Source organism: Rhineura floridana, chromosome 7, assembly GCF_030035675.1.
Source record: "Rhineura floridana isolate rRhiFlo1 chromosome 7, rRhiFlo1.hap2, whole genome shotgun sequence".
Classification (NCBI taxonomy): Eukaryota; Metazoa; Chordata; class Lepidosauria; order Squamata; family Rhineuridae; genus Rhineura; species Rhineura floridana.
In genome coordinates this window covers 94,498,946-94,519,686 of record NC_084486.1, presented here as the reverse complement: position 1 = coordinate 94,519,686, position 20,741 = coordinate 94,498,946, and the positions used below count along the sequence as shown (strand labels likewise).

General features: G+C 40.9%; 1 long non-coding RNA gene across 1 annotated transcript; it reads right to left on the bottom strand.

Annotated features, from left to right (window-relative positions):
• Nucleotides 1-14,436: 14,436 nt before the first annotated feature.
• On the bottom strand, nt 14,437-17,106 carry LOC133388458 (uncharacterized). Its single transcript, XR_009763815.1, has 3 exons — nt 16,913-17,106; nt 16,610-16,646; nt 14,437-14,522 (listed from the first exon to the last, which is right to left on the bottom strand). It is a non-coding gene; the product is annotated as an uncharacterized LOC133388458 (long non-coding RNA).
• Nucleotides 17,107-20,741: the final 3,635 nt, after the last annotated feature.

The window sequence follows — 20,741 nt, the reverse complement described above, 5'->3', positions numbered from 1 at the left end:
ACATCTGTTTCTACAGGACAAACTTCCCTATCTTGCTTTTTCTTTCTTGGAATTTCTCATCTGACCCCTGCCCCACAGCAGATGCTAATGAGCCATTGCTGGCTGGAGCTAATGAGAGTTGCAGTCCTCTCATGACATCTGGAAGGCACCAGGCAGGGGAAGACTGCCTTAAGAGAAGCGAGTTATGCCCTCCCGGCCCTCCCTTGGCTCTGATGGAAAGGAGCAAGAAGAACAGACCCTCTGGCTAACCTTCTGCTTCCTCTCAGTTACCTGGGCAGGACAAGTCCCCTGAAATGCACCTGAAAGGAACACGAGGCTGTTGTTCACTCAACAAATGCAGCAGCAGCCCCTAGCGACGAGCAGAGAAATTACAACAGCTCATATTCTTTTCGCTTCAGTGTCGTGTGGAACTACAACTACGAGTCCGAGTCATATTTGGCCCCAAATGATTTTCTAGCATGCCAAATCCTCTGGCATTCCCTTTGGTCAATAGTCTAAATGCATACATCTCCCGTTGTAGAGCACATGCTTTATATATGCAAGGTGTCAGGTTCAGTCCCTGGCATCTCCAGGCAGGCCTGTAAAAGGACTTTTGTCTTGAAAGCCTGGAGAGCCATGGCGGGTCAGTGAAGCAATACTGAGCTGAATAGTAGTATCTGGCCCCACTCATGTTGCTGGCCACACCCTGGACCTTGTTTTCTGTGTGGAGGGGAATGATGGTGATCTTGGTGTGGAGGAACTTTCTGTAGTTCCTTTGTCATGGACAGATCACTACCTGGTGGGTTTTAGACTCACTGGGACTTGGAACCTCTGCAGGGGTGGAGGACTGATTAGGATGGTCTGCCCCAGGAGACGATGGATCCGGATGGTTTCCTGATGGCCCTTGGGAATTTTCCTGCCACTTCGGCAGGTGATTCTGTCGAAGCACTGGTAGACCTCTGGAATGGGGAAATGGCCAGGGTGGTGGACATGATCGCACCTGAGCGTCCCCTCTCACGAAGTGGAGCCAAACCAGCCCCTTGGTTTACCAAGGAGCTGGCGGTGATGAAACGAATGAGACGGAGACTAGAGCGACGTTGGCGGAAGACTCGGAGCGAGTCTGACCAAACACGGGCTAGAGCCTATTTGAAGGCCTACTCCGTGGCAGTGTGGGCAGCAAAGAAATCATTCTTTTCTGCCACTATTGCATCTGCGGGGAGCTGTCCAGTGGAGCTGTTTCGAGTAGTCAGGGGTCTTTTACATTCTGGCCCCTGAGAGGGTAATATAGACCACTCAACAGCCCGCTGTCAAGAGTTTGCACGGCAATTTGCAGATAAAGTCGCTCAGATTCATTCCGACTTAGACTTATAATTGATACAGTCTCAAGGGATGTAACTTTGGCTCCTGTCTGTCCAATAATGATGGATTCTTTTCAATTTGTACAGCCCAAGGATGTGGACAAGATCCTTGGAGAGGTGAGAGCCACCACATGTCTCCTACATCCTTGCCCTTCCTGGCTTATAAAAAGTGCCAGAGAGGGACTGGCTGAGTGGGTGAAGGGAGTGGTTAATGCCTCCTTACACCAAGGCAGAGTCCCAGGTTGCCTAAAGGAGGCAGTTGTAAGGCCTTTGTTAAAAAAGCCCTCCCTGGACCCCTCCATAATGGATAATTACCGGCCAGTGTCCAATATTCCATTTTTGGGTAAGGTAATAGAGCATGTGGTGGCCTCCCAGCTCCAGGAATTCTTGGATGAAACAGATTATCTGGATCCATTTCAGTCTGGTTTCAGGCCTGGTTATGGGACGGAGATGGCTTTGGTCACCTTGGTGGATGACCTACGCAGAGAACTGGACAGGGGAAGTGTGTCCCTGTTGGTTCTGCTGGACCTCTCAGCGGCTTTCGATACCATCGACCATGGTATTCTTCTGGGCCGCCTTGCTGGGATGGGACTTGGGGGCACTGTTTTGCAGTGGCTCCATTCCTTCCTGGAGGGACAAACCCAGAAAGTGGTGCTGGGGGATTCCTGTTTGACCTCTTGGCCATTGGCCTGTGGGGTCCCTCAGGGCTTAGTTTTGTCCCCTATGCTATTTAACATCTACATGAAACCACCGGGAGAGGTTGTCCGGGGGTTCGGGGTTCAGTGCCCTCAGTATGCTGATGACACCCAACTCTATTTCTCCTTTCCACCTAATTCCAAGGAAGCTGTCTCGGTTTTAAACCAATGTCTGGCGTCAGTGGTGGACTGGATGAGGGTGAACAAATTGAAGCTTAATCCAGACAAGACAGAGGTGCTCCTGGTCAGTCGTAAGGCGAATCAGGGAATAGAGATGTAGCCTGTGCTGGTTACACTCCCCCTGAAGACACAGGTTCGCAGTTTGGGTGTGCTCCCGGACTCAGCGTTAAATTTGGAGTCCCAGGTTTCTGCGGTGGCCAGGAGTGCTTTTGCACAGTTAAGATTAGTGCGCCAACTGTGCCCGTTCCTTGAGCCATCTGGCCACAGTGACACATGCTTTAGTTACATCCCATTTAGATTACTGTAACGCACTCTACGTGGGGCTGCCTCTGAAGACTGTTCGGAAACTTCACTTGGTACAACGTGCTGCAGCCAGAATGTTAACTGGGGCTGGTTACAGGGACCATACTACCCCCCTGTTAAAAAAGCTCCACTGGTTGCCAGTCTGTTTCCGGACACAATTCAAAGTGCTGGTGATGACCTATAAAGCCCTATACGGCTTAAGTCCAGGCTATTTATCAGACCGTATCTCCCTGTATGAGCCTGCCCAGGCCCTGAGACCCTCAGGAGAGGCCCTTTTCTCAATACCCACATCTTCTCAAGTACAACTACTGGGGACGCATGAGAGGGCCTTCTCGGTGGCTGCCCCTAGGCTTTGGAATTCCCTTCCCAGGGAGGTAAGAATGACCCCCTCCTTGCACTCCTTCCTCTGTCAAGCAAAGACCTTTTTGTTCCAACAAGCCTTTGGAATTGAAGGCTGTTACGGATAGGGCATGAAGGGTACTGCATTGCTAATGTCTATTATATTATTTTTAAACTTGTTTGAACTCTTTTAGCTATATGTGTGTATAGTTCTAATATTGGAAATAGTTTAATTTTATTTTAATGTAGACTTTGTATGTTTTTAATTATATGTATTTTTATCTGGAAGCCACCGTGAGTTCCAGTTTTGGAAAAATGGCGGGGTATAAACAACAACAGCAACAGCAACAGCAACAACAACAGACAAATGGCCTGATTCAGTGTAAGGCAAATTTTGTATGTTTCTCTTAATTGAATTTTATTTATTTATTTATTTATTGAATTTCTTAGTCGCCCATCTGGCTGGCTATCTAGCCACTCTGGGTGATGTACAAAATAAACATACAAATACAATAAGCATTAAAAATCTGGAAACAAGAAAAATAAAATGTAGCTCCAGCTTTGATCCAAATAACATTCCTCTGCTTCTTTGTGTCTCAAGAATGTTGCAAACTATAATTTTTAGAAATCCAAGCTAAATCTGGATCTTCTATTCAGTTTTCCAAAGGAAAATGGACCTTTTAGTGTGACGTTACTGCAGGATTTACTAGTAGCATTGGGGGGGAGGGAGTGGAGAAACAATTTTTTTTAAAAACAAAAAGCTGTAATAATCCTTAGCATTCTTTTTTTCAACCGCCAATGGAATTTAATATTTTTTCACAGGTTGGGCCTTTCTAGTAGAGCTGGGACTTTTGTTTATAGGTGGAGTTCCATTTGGTATAAAGTTTGGCTGGTGCTGTTAACACTCCAGCTAATATTTTAGTGATGTTTATAATGCAGAAGTCTTATCTGCTGGCTTAGCTTGCTCTTCCTTGTATTTGTAGGTTTGAGTTTTGCAAACTAATCTATATGGCAACTTTAATTCTTAACAAAATGGATATTTGTGTCAGTTTATATGGGATAGTAATGATGTGTCCTCAGTGTGATCCACTTAGGGCATTAGCTATTCATCAAATGGTTCCTTTTTACATTAAATCCCTGTTTTGCTTTCTTTCTTTCTTTCTTTTTAATCTATCAAGGCCATCTCTTAAGCTCAAAACCAGTGACAACCATTCTAAAATACTAACCTAAACTAAAATGAACTAATGGGTGAATGAATTTAAAAAAATTCATTGTGCGTGTTGGATTTTGTGTTGGACAAGAGTTTTCCCAAAATGACCTTTGTTTTGCCAAACTGTGCATTGTCTTTGCTTATAACATTCACATATGTATGTAAGCTTTGTTGTTGTTATGTGCCTTCAGGTCAATTTTGACTTATGGCGACCCTATGAATCAGCAACCTCCAATAGCATCTGTTAAAAACCACCCTGTTCAGATCTTGTGAGTTCAGCTCTGTGGCTTCCTTTATGGAATCAATCCATCTCTTGTTTGGCCTTCCTCTTTTTCTACTCCCTTCTGTTTTTCCCAGCATTATTGTCTTATCTAGTGAATCATGTCTTCTCATTATGTGTCCAAAGTATGATAACCTCAGTTTCATCATTTTAGCTTCTAGTAACAGTTCTGGTTTAATTTGTTCTGATACCCAATTATTTGTCTTTTTTGTGGTCAATGGTATGAGAAAAGCTGTCCTCCAACACCACTTTTCAAATGAGTTGATTTTTCTCTTACCCACTTTTTTCACTGTCCAACTTTCACATCCATACATAGAGATCGGGAATACCATGGTCTGAATGATCCTGACTTTAGTGTTCAGTGATATATCTTTGCATTTGAGGACTTTTTCTAGTTCTCTCATAGCTGCCCTCCCCACTCCTACCCTTCTTCTGATTTCTTGACTATTGTCTCCATTTTGGTTAATGACTGTGCCAAGGTATTGATAATCCTTAACAAGTCCAATGTCCTCATTGTCAACTTTAAAGTTACATAAATCTTCTGTTGTCATTACTTCAGTCTTTTTCTCTAACCTTTTGGAATAGAGCTTTTCTTCTACCTTTTTTGTTGTCCTCTTCTATTTCTATACACTAACTATTGTAATAGTTCTCTTTGTCCCTACATACTAGTCACTGTATTGTTGCATTTAGGGTTCTGACCATGTTTCTGTCTCCTTTTGCTTTTACTTTCCTTCTGTCTTTAACCATTTTAAGAGTTTCTTCAGTCATCCATTGAGGTCTTTTTCTCTTTTTAACTAGAGGTATTGTTTTTTTCATTCTTCACTGATAATGTCTCTGACTTCAATCCATAGTTCTTCTGGTTCTCTATCAACAAAGTTTAAAGCCTCAAATCTGTTCCTTATTTGACCTTTATATTCTTCTGGGATGTTATTTAAATTGCATTTTGGCATTATGTTTGCTTTGCTCTTCTTTAGGTTTACTCTGATTTTCGATATTACCAGTTCATGATCTGTACTGCAGTCTGCTCCTGATCTTGTTTTTGCAGCATATATGGAACTTCTCCATCTTCTGCTACCAATTATATAATCAATTTTATTCCTATATTGACCATTTGGTAATGTTCATGTGTGCAGTTGTCTTTTTTGTTGCTCAAAAATGTGTTTGCAAGAAACAAATTATTGGCTTCACAGAATTCAAAAAGTCTTTCTCCTGCTTCATTTCTATCTCCTAAGCCCCATTTTCCCACAACTTCTAGCTCTTCTCTGTTCCCTACTTTTGCATTCCAGTCCCCCATGATTATCAGCACATCGTGTTTTGGTGTGTTATCAATTTCTCCCTGTACTTCTGCATAAAATCTCTCCAATTCCTCTTCTTCTGAATTTGCCGTTGTAGCATAGACTTGGATGATGGTTATGTTAATGGGTTTCCCATTAAATCTCATTGATATCAGTCACTCAGACCTTGCATTATAGCTCCTAATTGCTTTTGCTACATCACTTTTCTCTATTAAAGCAACCCCATTTCTTCTTAATTTCTCATTTCCTGCATTAAATATTTTGTAGTTGCCTGATTGAAAATGTCCCATTTCTGTCTATTTTAATTCACTCATGCCAAGTATTGTAATGTTGATGCGTTCCATTGCTTGCTTGACGATTTCTAACTTTCCCTGGTTCATGCTTCTCACATTCCATGTTCCTATGGTGTACAACGTACAACTCCGGACTCTCCTTTCGCATCTATGCACATCAGCCTCTGGGCTTCCATTTGGCTTTGACCCAGCAGCTCTAATGTCACAGCTCTACTTGTACTTGTCTGTTGTTCTTCTCCAGTAGCTCACTGAGTGCCATCTGACCTGGGGGTCTCATCTTCCAACACTTTCTCATGTTGCAGTTTGGATACTCTGTTCATAGGGTATTCATGGTAAGAGGTATTTCGAGGTTGTTTACCATTGCCTTCCTCTGAGTTTGGATGCATCTTAGTCTGGTGTCTCAGCTTTGACCATTCCGCCTTGGGTGATCCTGCTGGGAGTCTAGCCTCTTGGTCTAGACTCCTGACGGCATTGCTCTCAGCTTCTTTGACACTCTCAGTCCCCTCACCACATTAAGATGTGCATCCTAGAGCAGGATGTAGGCTTTACAACTGCCCAAATATGCTAATCCTATGTATATTTTTGATATTTGCTTCAGGAGCAGCATCTGCTGAAACACCACTGTTCCCCCACTGTCTATAGAAGCTGCAGAATCTAGAAGAAGGATGCACAGAAGGTAGATCTCTGGGTGATTTGCAGTAGACCCCCAAGGATTTTTGACTCCCAATTGTTTAACAATAGTATTTTTTCCCAAATGAGATTGATAAAATAAAGAATGTTTTGGGAGAAACCAGCAATGAACTTATGCATGAAAGAACTGTAAGCACATTTCTGGAACTGAAAACACATTTTTAAGCACATTTTTAGAACTGAAAACACCTTTCTGGGCTGCGATGTATTCAGAAATGTCCTCTTCATTAATTATAAGTGTATAGGGCCAGCCCTATCATTAGACAGAATGAGGCAACCATCTCAGGCAACAGATTTTGGGTGTTATGAAAAGACAGCAAATTGTTATTTAGTTAATTATTATTTTATTTTTACTACCAGGGAGGGGGGCTTGTGGGATTTTTTTTTTCTTTTTTGTCTCATGTGCTGGCCTTGCATATTTTGTATCTTGATTTGGGGCAGTGGCTTCCATTTGCTCCTCTGCCTCAGGCTCAACAACAGCTTTACCTAGACTTGTAAGTATATGTCCACCCCTCATTTTAACCCACTATTTGCACCTTGCTCTAGATCAGGGATGGGGCACCTGTGGCTCTCCAGTTGTTGTTGGACTCCATCTCCCATCAGCCCCAGCCAGCACAGCCAGTGACCAAGAATTATGGGAGTTGTAGTCCAACAACATCTGGAGTGCCACAGGTTCCCCATCACTGGTTTAAATAGTGGACCCAAGGGTTCTAGGAAACAATGAGGTAGATCCTGCATGCCTGAAGTTCACCCAGCCTTGGTCTAGAAGTTAACATTTTCCTCTTGACCTACAAAAGGGTTATGGCAGGCATCAGAACTACAACCAGTAATTCTGCTACTAGCTGCGAACAAGTGTGACTTAAACAAAACCATATGACCTAATCCTGGAAGATGCCTGTGCTCAACCTTGAATTGCAATGAGTATTATGATGGAGAATCTGTGGAGCTGTTAGGGTACAATGGAATGGAATAAAATTGAAGGATGGCAACTGTCCATAGAACAAGCCCCATTATTAATTGGGGCCAACAGTCTTGGCAAAATAACAGGTGGTGTACTAATCATATTATAATCAGAATCTATTGCAGAGATACAAATATTGCAGGGATCCTATTGCAGGCCACAATTCATAGGCATCCACTATGTCTGTAGATTGCTGAAGTGGACTGAACTATAATTCCTTTGCATAGATTACGAATGGTCAAGAAATTCAATTTAGTTCACATTTCAAGCCAAATCTATCAAATTCACACTTTCTAAAACAATATGAGAACTGAAACCGAGCCATCTTTCAAAATATGCGCTTATTCACATTTTACAATGCAGTTTGCCAATGTTTGCAAAAATGTATATGTTAGGGCATAGTGTGAATAAAAATGAATATATTTGTGAAAATAACATACAAAAATGCATTATATAGCAAGAAATTGCTTGCAAAAATGTGTACATTAGTCAAAACAGCCTACAAAAAGGTGTTTACTACCAGAAATTCGCACTAAAATGCTGGAAATTTTTCATGAGAATTTTCTTTTAAAAAATGCAAATTGCTGCAGAAACATGGAGAATTGAAGTTACGGCTAGAAACAATGGGAAACTGAGAGAACCAAAACTGACAGATCTTTCCACCCCTATCACCTTTCCCCCTTACCCACCCAAGTTGTTATAGCAGAGGTCAGCATCAAAATAACAATACCAATGGGAAGGTAGAGTGCAATTCCTTCACTCTTCTTTTGAATCTTTGAACACTTTCCTGTGAAATTACTACCTTCACTTGATAGAGAAAAGTTTATTATCCATTCAGGTGTTAGAAATATGGATAAGGAAACTCATGGGGGGGGGCAGCCGAGATGAGCCTGCTAGCTCCGCCCCCCTCTGTGCCCATTTTTGTCACCTTCCATGAGGATGGCAACTGTCTGCAGCAGGAAGGCTCCTGTATGTGTGGAGGTGGGAGGGTTCCAAAATGTACAGGGAGCTCACACAGACTGTCTGCTACAGTCATCTTCAACTTGGATGAAAATGGGCATGAAGGAGGGTGGAGCTAGCTCTCCCCTCCATTCATGTGTTTCCTTCTCTACATTTCTAACACCTAAAGAGGGCTTCCATCAACAAGTTCAGACATACAACACTTCCTGGTGTATTCATTTCAGCTGAAAAGACACTCAAAATTCCCTAATGCTGCTATATATTTTGGCTGCTCTCTATACAGTTGATGATTCAATTGTTTCCAGCACATACGAGACTTTATACTTTATTTGCTTTGTGATATTAATAAGCCATAAGCATCTTTTCAACAAACTGAAGGGGTGTTTGCGTAGATTATAAATATAATTAGTGTCCTGAAGCACTCATTAAATTGCTGACAAGCTACAAATGCCCTAAGGGGGAATGACTACAAGGTGGAAATGTTCCCATGAGTGCTTAGGAAAAGTGACAAAATAATTGTCAGTTGACATTAGTGTTTTTTAATGAATTAAGATGCTTCTTCACGGCTGCAGCAACTAGTCTATATTATAAGCACCTTCTGTTATACTACAGAAGACTTGCTTGTCAAGGGCCACTGCATGTATTAGGAGTTTTAGGTGTAAACGTGAGTTCAAAATGTAAAGTGTGAATGCAACAAATATATGTTAATAAATACATGTATAATATAGGTACATGAGTCAGACAGTCAAGACTGACTGTGTGCTCCTCCAGATGCCCTGTTCATTGAGCATTCATCCTGATTTGGTTGCACAACACTTACATCAAGGTTAGACAATATCTGGTCTTTACTGAGCATTCATTCAGACTTGTTTATGGGAAGGTTATACCACAATGATTATTCAGCTTACATTCACCCTGATTTGCTTGTGATGTGTGCATTTACAACTTCCCATGAAACATTTGTTTGTCCCACACTTTTCAGCGCATTTCCCCATCACATTCCCAACTGCAAAAGTTCCATTTTTTTAAGTGGATTTGCTGTGCTACGGCAACAGAGTACTTTAAGCCACCCTAATTGCAGAAACCTAAATTTACGATGTGTGTTTGAAACCCTCCTTCCTGCTTTTCTGCAAATCTCACAAACTGAATAAGTAAGTCTTTTTCTCTCTTGTGTGTAGGAGTCAGACAGGTTTAAATTTTGAAGAGGGCAGTGTTTTGCAAATCTTCACAATTTCAAGCTTTAATCCAGTACTTGCTTTTCCACAGCAAACATACCCACAGTAAACCCCATTGAATTCAATTCAACTTCCTTTTGAGTAGACATGGTTAAGATTGTGTTGTAAATTGATGGGACTTTTGAGTGAACAGAGAAAAGAATTGTGTTTGTGTTGTATATCTTTCTCTCCCCCTCCAATCCAATCCTAAGGCAGGGCTTACTTAGGTATCATTGTTTTTATTATGTAGGAAACTAATACTGATTTTTTTTTAATGTTCTGCAATGATCAACTGGTTTTGACAATAAACTATTATATGGGGTATACGTATTTACATCTCCAGTGTGTGTGTGTATGGGAATCTTTCCAACAACCCTGTGAGGTAGGGTTGCAGTCTGGAAACCAAGGAAGCTCACAGTAAAAAATAAATCCCTTTAAAATTCAATAACCATAAAAACAAGTATAAACAGTTGCAAAACAGCTGAAAGTGGATGGTTCTGAATTTTGGGTTGTGTGAATGAAGTTACTTATCACTTGAGGTTGCAGTTCTGTCCCTGTTTCAGTAAGCCCCTCTGAATACATTGGGAGTTGCTTCTAAATAAATAAATGTAGGATTGTACTATTAATATCCTTACAGGTTGTGTAAATAATAAACACATTTGATAGTCATGCTTATATAAATATTTTTTCATACTATATCCTGATAAGTATCTGATTTTATGCTATGGTTTACAATATTTCCCCTACATTTTCAGTGTGCCCTTCTTCCTTGGGGTGTTCATGGTTCCCCTCTGTTGTTTTCATCCTGAGGGGCAGATTAAGCTGAGAGATGGTGCGTAGCCCATGGTCACCCAGTAAACATTGTAGCTCATTTCCATTTTAAAAAATTAATTAAAACAATTTACATGCAGGCAAAGTTGATTACGTAGATTCACACGATATGTTTAAAGCACATTTGTATTTAAAGCACATGACTTCCCATAAAGAATCCTGGGAAGTGTAGTTTCCCTCTCACAGTTATAGTTCCCACCACTCTTAACAAACTACAGTTCCCATGATTCTGTGATGTGATTCATATGCTTCAAATATGTGTTGAATGTGCTTTAAATGAATTGTGTGGATCTGCATTAGCTATGATGTGCATTCATTAGTGAATTGAAAAGAACAATTGTAAAAGTTTTTTTAAAAACAGGGGAAGGGTTGTAGCTCAGTGGTAGGGCATATGCTTTGCATGCAATGGTCCAAAATTCAATTTATGGAAAAGACTATTGCCCAGAATCCTGGAGAGCCAATGCTGGTCCATGTCATCAGTACTCAGCTAGATGGCACTAAATGGCCTTAGCGGTATAAGGCAGATTCCTTTGTTCTTAAAAATGGAAAGAGACCCAATGGCCACAGTGACTCTAAAATATATTGATGTATTTTAATTACAATATTTACAGAACACTTCATTGTAAAAAAATCTTAAAGCAATTTACAGAAAGAACTAAAACAAAAATATTTTTGGCAAAAACAGTTAAAGACAGGTATTTAAAAATATTCAAAATAATAAAACCAATAATGAGTTAAAATAGATAAAAAATAATAGCTTCTACATGCCTGGGTAGGCTTGGCTAAACAAAAATATTTTTAGAAGGTGCCAAAAAGAGTACAATGAAGGCACCTGCTAATGTCAATAGGCAGAGAGTTCCAAAGCTTTGGTGCTGCCACACCAAAGGATTGGTTTCTTACAAGAGGAGAACAAGTACTGACACCCGTAACATGGAAAGCACACCTTGAACTTGGCCTAGTAGCAAATCAGCAACCAGTACAGATTTCAGAGCAGAGGTATTATGTGCTGATAGGGTCTCACTCATGTCAGCAATCGTGCCACAGCATTCTGTACTAACTGCAGCCCCTGGGTCAGGTTGTGCTGCATTGGGATTTCTGTGACCTTGACTGACTGGCTGCCAGGATTCAGTTTTGGTTTCGGTTAGGAATCCTGACTGGTTGTGGGATGCTTAGTTTTCTGCCTTACTCATAGGAATCTTGTGGTTGGTATGGTATTGCATTTAAGAAATCATCACTGTTTTTTGTTTTCGTTTTTCTATTTGCATTTCATTTACCTTTATCCTCACTCCCTTTCATCCATAGAAGCAATAACAGTGGTTCCATGCACTCTGCTCAACCTTCTTAAACCCACTGATGATGCACCTTGTTGTTTGTTTCTTGTCCAATAGTGGTAAAAGAGAATTCACATACTGGGCAGCATGGCTGCAATTGGCGTTGTTCCCAAGCTGCTGCCTATGAAGGTAGACCAAATCATGTGTGCTTTCTCTCTGTCAATTATATTCACTGGAATTGGGTTGCCTTATGAATTGAGTTTATAGCAGCCCACAGGGGAGACAGAAAAGGGCAGGGAATCTTCTTACTCATTTCTCATAACTCTTTCTGAAGTGAAGGGTCAAATCTGTAAAGAAATTTGGATGTTAAAAGGCAGGGGCAGGGCATTCCAGGCAAGGGGTTGCCAACCCTACGTGGATATGGATATATTTGCAGAGGATCCCTAGTCAAGCTTTACTCAGGGGCATCACAACCGGGGTGCGGAGGGCGCGGACCGCACCCGGGTGACACCCTGAGGTGGGTGACACCCAGAGCCGCCCCGCCCCCAGCCGTTGCCCAGCAAGGTTGCGCCCTCCTCGGAGGCAGGCAGGTGAGATCGGGAGCAGTGTCAGCGGGGCGAGGGAGGTGCACAGGCATTCCCAGGTCTTCTCCGGCTGGGTGCCCCTCTGGCGTGCGCCCTCCCAGGGGCATGGATGGGGGTGGCCGGCCTTGAGTGCGTGCACGCATGCGCACGCACACACAGGCCCAGCCACCTCATCCATGCCCCTGGGAGGGCACGCGCCGGAGGTCCGCACCCCCCCCACACTCCTGCTAGTGATGCCGCTGGCTTTACTAACAACACAATCCAAACCATATCTACTGAGAAGTGAGTCCTATTGAGTTCTATGGGGCTTAGTCCCTTAGTAAATGTGTTTAGAATTGCAGCTCTTCAGGGGCATCCATCTTTACTCCTGAGTGCTCCCACCTAACATCTCCACAACACTAGGCTCCTTTCTTCCTGCAATGGCCTTTTGGTGACTGGACTGGCCTGAGAGCACTTAAACCCTTTTTGCCAGAAGAGAGTTGGCTAGATTAAATGTTCCCTACCCAGACTCCATCTTTTAGCTAAGATTTCTATCTTAATTTCCAATCAGATAAATGTTTTTGTATGAATTGTATGCACCAAGCAACTGTGGTTGATGCTTAATGTATCATGCTTAATGACGTCACTCAGACCAGCCCCATGATGTCACTCAGGCCCGACCCATGATGTCACTTGGACTCACCCCATGGCATCACTTGAGCCCACCCCCAAAATCTCAGGGTTTGGGATGCTTCTGAACCGGCAACCCTGAAAACCAATGTCACCTTACAATAATTGATTTTGAGTTTTAGTGTTTCAAAATAAAATATCATACAGAATGAAATTACAAGGCACCATTTGTAATTCAGTAATATGAGAGCATTTGTCAGGGGTCTGATTACTTTTGGAAGGCACAGTACATAGGTATGAATAATGGTTGTATGTACAAGTTATTTTTTAAAAAAAATTCCACAATTTATACAGAGGATTTGAAATTGCAAAGGCTGTGTTGAAAGGAAAAGGGAGGGAGAAGGTTTTGAAATTAAATGGTGAGAAGACAAATACATATAAGTAGTTTAAAATGAATTTATGGGTCGGCAAATATGTAAAAAATTAATAAAAAGTAAATTAAAACAAAATAGTTTGGCATGGAGATCATTGCAACCTGCTATGGCTGCATTTATACCTGCTAGAAAGTACCTCTTCTCATTTAGGCAACTATTTCATGTGTTACTGTAGGGGAAACCTGTAGCCAGATGTGGTTGGTGTTCAAATCTCATCAGCCCCACCCAGTGTGGCTAATAGGGATGATGGCAGCTGCAGTCCAATAGCAACTGGAAGGCCATAGGTGCCCCAGCCCTGCATTACATATACAGATGGACGAATCGTCCATTTTGATGTCTCTCACTTTCTCATTTTTTTCCAAAGGTCAGATCTTTCCCATGTACACATTAGTTTGTTATTTTTTAAAAAAGAAAAAAGTCCTCATGAAAATTCATCAGCATTTTAGTGTGGACTTTTTTCTGCAATTCTGCATAATTTACACAATTTTTCAAAGCAATTTCCTCTAATGTACAACATTTTTGTACGGTGTTTTCACAAATATATGAATTGTTATGCACACTTTAGTATAAGCATTTTTGAACACATTACTTAGTTGGAGAACTGCCACATGGAACAAAATTTCATACTTCTCTGATAGAAGTACTTGTATGATACAAGTATGCATTTTTGTGCATTACTATTTAACATTTTAGGCGCACACTTTAAACATATTGGGTTAACTTATTATAGCATTTTAAATTGTGCAGTGGGGAAAAACAGCTGGGAAGTGATTTTAAGTGGAGAAACAAGGGATGTGGAACATGTTACATGCACCCAATCACAACCACCCACTCTGAACCTACTTTTACTAAACAAAATTATGACACTGGAGCTTTAATACATACATTTGAACATAAGGTGCAGTAAGCCCCTTAGGTGTCCACCTTAACAATGGCAATATGTGAGATTCCCCTATTTGCAAACTGCTTCAAGGTTTCTGCTCAAATGTTCTAAAGAGCTCTTCCAGGTTACCATCAGCCTGCATCATATCTTGGTCTGAAAGATTAACATTTAGGTTTTTAAAAAGCTCATTTCAGTATTCTTTTATATATACCAGTTCATCTGACAAAAAGTATTGCTTCATTTATTTATTTATTTATTAGATTTATATACCGCCCGACTAGCGATAGCTGAGATTTATTAGTTAGCAGGACCAGGTAGCCCAAGACATTTTGCTACCTGAGGCAAAGGACAAGATGGCAGTTGAATCTTACACTGATAGTGTCCTTCACTGCACTTGAAAGCAGCAGCAAGACACGTGGTACACAATATTTATTTATTAAATTTATATCCCACCCTTCCTCCCAAAGGAACCCAGGATGGCAAGCATATCCACAAAACAATTTAACAAGAAAAAGAAAGCATTCTAAAACACATTCTTTCATCAGTGATTTTCAGGTTGTCAGGAACAATCCCCTTCAGCCATCAAATATGTGGATAAACCAAAATGTTTTTCAAATTCCTCCTGAAAGTCAATAGTGATGGAGACAATGCACCTCACAGGAGAGGACATTCCACAAACGGTGAACAACCATGGAAAAGGCCCTGTCACAGGTCACCACACACATCGGGCAGCCCTCAGTGACTGTACACAGCTCTTAACACCTAGCCACTACTCCCAAAACCCAACCCTCTGATGCCGAAGGTGGTCACCTCACTCTGCCTAATGGTAGGGCTAGCCCTGTTAGCTCTTATGCCTTTGTCTTTTTTCTTTGAACACAAGGCAGTCAATTTTCCAACCTTGTGGATTGCCATCTGGCATGAAATGACTAGTTTAGACCCAGGTTGGAGAGAAAATAGATGGAGATCTACTAGCAGATCCCTGTATGATTTGCCGTAGATCAGTCAGGAGTTCTGACTCCCAATTGTTTAGCAACAGTAAAAACTTTTATTCCAAATTAGGCAGTTGAAATGAAGAAAGCTTGGGGGGAAACCAAGAACAGCTTTTTGTGTGAAAAGACAATGAGGTCAGTCCTGATTAGGGTTGCTAGGTTCAGGGCCTGAGACTGATCCTGTATCTTTAGGAGAAGAGAAAGTCAGCCGAGTGCAGGTGTTCTTGCAACAATGTAATGGGAAAACCCACAAGGTGGAATTCTCCCTTCCCCCTGCACAACTTTTAAAGATACAGAAGATCTCTTGGAGGCCGGGCCTGAACCTGGCAACCCTAGTCCTGATACTGCAAACAAATTCTTGGGCTGAGACACATTAATTCTAAGTCTGTGTCTTTCTAAGTCACTATTTTGCACTTGGCTCCAGCTACTGAACCTTAAGGTTGTAGGGAGGGAAATCAAGTAGATCCTGCAAGTGTGAAGTCCCCCCAGCCCTTTTAAAATGTTCACAAATATCAGTACAACTTATTAAAAATATATCTATATATCCTCAGACAAGCAGCTCTGAAGAAATGAGTGGGAACTGCCTGCTTTCCCGTACAGCTTGCCATGAATATCCCTCCTGATTTTTTTTTAATGCTGATTCAGTCTTTAACAGAACTGCTGATAATACATTTTCTTAAACACGCACATTACACAAACGGAGATTATATTTTAGCCTCTTTTACAGACTATAACAATCTGATTCACCCTAATGAAACAGCAAACAAAAAGGCTTTCTCTTTTTCTCTTTCAGTCTTTTGGTAGTTTCCCTCTTGTGCTGTTGTTATTCTGTCTTCTTCTTCCCCCCCCCCCTTTCTCATATTATCAGTGTGTCTTACTCATTTCAACCTGGCGATATGTTGCTGGGACAACTAAGTCTGTTAAACCTTCCTAACTCTGCCATTGTTATTGCCTGGTGCGTACTGAGGAGGAGTGTTTTAATTTGTTACAGGATACCGTATGTGCACCAACCCCAGTGGAAATATATTAGCAAGGGAGAGAAAAGAAACCAAAAATAAATTGTAGTCTTTAAATGTGTGCTATTGTAATCATCCTTCCCGCTCCCCCCATTTCTGTTAAATCCATTATTTGAACATGGGAGGTTACCACTTTAAATCTACTTTGAAATGAATGCTCTATGAAATGATGCCACCCATATTTAGACTGCTCCTACCACCACCATAAGTTATGAAGTGGAGTGTTTACACTTACATGGAAAACCGTGTGTTGTGTACGTCTTCCAAGTTTCCTGAAAAATAAGTGTTCACGATAAAGGTGAAATATACTACATACTTCCAAAGATCTGTGTGTATATATGTGTGTTTCTGTATATGTTATCTGTATGAGTGTGTGTGTATTATATATTATACACACACAAACACACATATACATATTATCATGGATGGGAGAAAATCCAGGCAGAAAGAAATGTAATTAAATCACTTTCTCTGGTTATCAGCACTGCAAGATAAATCAGTAACAAGTGCTGAATGTTTGTGAATTTATAAAACTTACAGCTGTGAAGTAAATATCCTTAAGAAGTGCAGACGATACTGTAATAGGCCAATTCCAGAAGTAGATGGTGCTGTCATTGTAAGTATAGTTACGGTCTCTGCTTCTTTGTTATTCAAAAGTTCCCTGTAGGCCACTAATGATGACTATTAATTAATATGACTTGAGACAGGAGATCACAGGATGGTCCTGGCTTGTTGGTTCTGATTGCTTGTTGTGGGTAAAGAAATCTAATCTGCCCAGAGAAAGAGAGAGCTGTTTTTAAGTGTTTGGAGCTGGTTGGCAGAAGAGTTTTGGAATACTGTGGTTGATCTGGGACAGCTGCTGCTTTGGGATTAGCACAGCCTGTTTGATTGCTACCTACTCAACCTGTTCATTTGCAAATAAGCTGTTTATTACAAATAATATTATAGGTCACCAGGGGTTCTCTCATCATCTTCACGCAAAAGAAAACTAGATCTCCATACAGATTTTAGAAGATATTGAATCCAGACAACATGCAGGTGATACTGGTAAGGAATGACTGTGGTGTGGAGGGAATAAGTGGGGTCTCAGTGATCCTATCTGATCAGATGAAGAGCCTGGCAGTACTCTTGGACCTGGCACTGCTTTCGAGAAGCAGGTTGGTGTTGTTGCTATGAGTGCCTTCTGCCATCTTAGCCTAAGAACAGGGCCTTTCCTCCTTTTTCATACACTAACTAATGCATGCTTTTGTAACTCCCAGCCTTGATTACAGCAATGTACTGTACATGGGACTGTTTTTGAAGATGTCTCAGAAGTTTCAGCTGATACAGAATGTTGCTGCTTTCCTCCCAACAGGTATCAAGACTAAGCAGGTGCATATTCAACCTGTCTGTGCCAAATATATTGGCTGCCAATTTGTTTCTGGGCCCTATTTAACATTTAAAGTCTTGCTTGACCTGGGACCCTCATAACTTAAAAACTATCTACCCTTGTATTAGCTAGGGTGGCCACATCACCCAAAAACAGGGAGAGAAAAGGGGCATGTCAGAGGGGGTGGTGTGTGTGCTGCACACACACACATGCTATGGTTATATCTAAGGTTTTTCATAATATTTGTATATGCTAACTTATATGTATTTGTTTTTATTTATTTAACAGAATTTATTTATCGCTTGATTGTTAAAAAAAAGCTCCCAAGTGGTTTACAAGAAAAATAGATGCAAACTGAGAAAAAAATATATAATTTAAATAGAAATCCATCTCACCAGAGTAGAGAAAACTGTGATCAGGTGACCTGTGTGCCTGCACTCAGTCTGTTGTCCAGATGCTCGCTGTTGATGGCCAATTTCAAGGAGCCTGCCCTCCATTCTTGGGGTTCTTTATATTTAAACTGGATTTGGATCAGGCAGCCCTTCAAACAGATTATGCCTTCACCTGTAAAGTAGGACACTTGGCCATCCTAATATTAGCCAATTTACCCATCTGATATCTACTCAATAGATCTTGCTGTTTGTTCCATCTTTAAGACAGGTTTGGATGGTAAACGTTAAGCACTGAGCTTTCACTATCATTGCCCTCAAATTATGGCACTTCTTCCCTGAAGAAATTAGGAGATCTGGCTGTTTTGGAGGGGGGTTCATGATGTGTCTCTTCTACCGAGCATTTGGCTAAAAGATAATTTTCTGTGGCTATTGTAATGCTGTGTTAGTATGTTGATAATTTTATGATGGTGGTTTGGTTTTAATTATATATTATTTACCTGATGTAAACCATATTTCAGCTTCACAGAAAGCACATTAGAAAAAAATATTTATTTTATTATTTATATATAAGACTTCTTTCCTGCCCTTCACCAGTTTCAGGGTAAGTTACAACAATATAAATATATTTAATTTAATGAACAATATTAGATAATTCACATTGCTGTGCACATTGCTATAAGTCAATGACAGTGCTGAGTTATAATCAGAGCTTGGAAGATTACTTATAAAAGGAATAAATTACAGTTACAATTACATGGCCCAAAAAAGTAGTAATTACCGTTACAATCACAATTGCTCTGAAAGTAACTGATTACTTTGCTTTTTCTCAAAAATAATTGCTACATTTCAGTTACTTTTTTAAAAAATGCCTACCAGGTGCTGGCCTTGGCTGCTGCACATCTACGTAGCCTAAAACGACATTAAAAATAAACACACACATACAGAGGTAGTAGAATAATTCCTTTTATTCATAAGATAGCAATGGTGGTCTCTCCACTGGTAAGGGAGGTGGGGAGGGAGGCAGAGGCCACAGCTCAGATCTCTGCACATCAAACCAAGTGCAACCCCCCCCCTCAGCCAGCAAGCATAATCTCTGTCACTTAACCACTTCCTGGACCCTGCCCTGCCACCAACTAAGGGACATTCACCCAAGCATACGTTTTCCCCTGAGATGCAAAAAAGTTAAAATACCGCAAATGCAGCACAGAAGCCAGAGAGGGTGGTGGAGGCCACTTTGTGTGCCAAGTGCAAACACAGTATTCACACACACACCACACACACTGTCATCTTTCACCTCCACAGTTCTTTATCTCCATTCTGCTGCTGCCTCCTTCTCCTTTTTCCATGTTCTTGCCCTCCGGCTCCTTTCTCCCTCCACTCCATTCTTCTCCACCAGAGTCCATTTTTTAAAACAATTGTTTTCTCCACTCCACCCTGTCTCATTCTCAACCTCTTCCCTCATCGCCTCCCACAGAGCACAAGGGAAGAGCGACACTGCACAGAAGCCCAGTTTGAGGCACATGATTTTCATCCACAAATCAGAGGAGCAGAAGACTTCCCCTGCTCTCCCCCCCCAAAGTAATGCCCAAACGTAATGCTGGAAACATTACAATCACTCCACAAAAGTAATCAAATTACTCCTAGTTCTATTACAATCAAAATGTAAAGGAATTACCCACTCGTTCCTCAAAAAAAGGAATGAATTACAAGTAATTTGTTACTTGTAACGAATTACTTCCAAGCTCTGGTTATAATAGCATATGACTTGGTGCATGCACATCAGTTAATTACCATGTTGGGTAAGTGTGTACACACACACACATACATGCAGTGGTTTTATCTAAAGACATAAGACGAGATCCATCTTTTCATTTTGACCACACTTCAATAGATTCTACAAATGCAATGTACCATAAAATAAGAAACTTCAGCCCTTCCCAAATACATGAGTGAAACATCAGTTAAAACCTGTTAGAGTTTATTACAGTTTGATTACACTAGGAATTTAATTGTGCATGTGTTGTGCATACAATCTCCGGTATTTCAATGTCAGCTTGATGTCTCCCTGACATGCTTTTTGTACCTGGATCAATGCTCTTTTTAACAACTAATTGATCTTTTATTAACACATATTAAAGACTTAATTGAGATGCTTAATCTGGAGTGTCTCCGTATATCATTCTTATAAGCATAATGTATAAATTAATTAATTGAAACAGCTGATAACAGCATGTCATCTGTCACTATATTCATTGACCTGGGAGCCAATTCTCAGACTGAGGAGTTTGCCATATATTCAGGCAAGGGTCCTGAAGACCCATTAACTTATGAATAAAACTGTATCTGTTCTGTTGTGTGTGGTTTTGTTCCATTGAAATAAGTTGCACCAAACTCATTTAAATCCATGTCTAGATTGTGGATCAAGTTCTTATTGAATTCTATTGGAACCACACACAAGCTTCACAGGCACTGTCATGTGTGGAAGTTGTTAATGCTGAATTGAATGCAGAAGATAAGGAAAGGGATCTCGGGGTCATAGGGAATAATTCAATAGTTCAATGAAATGTTGACCCAATGTGCTGTTCCTGTGAAAAAGGAAAATTCTG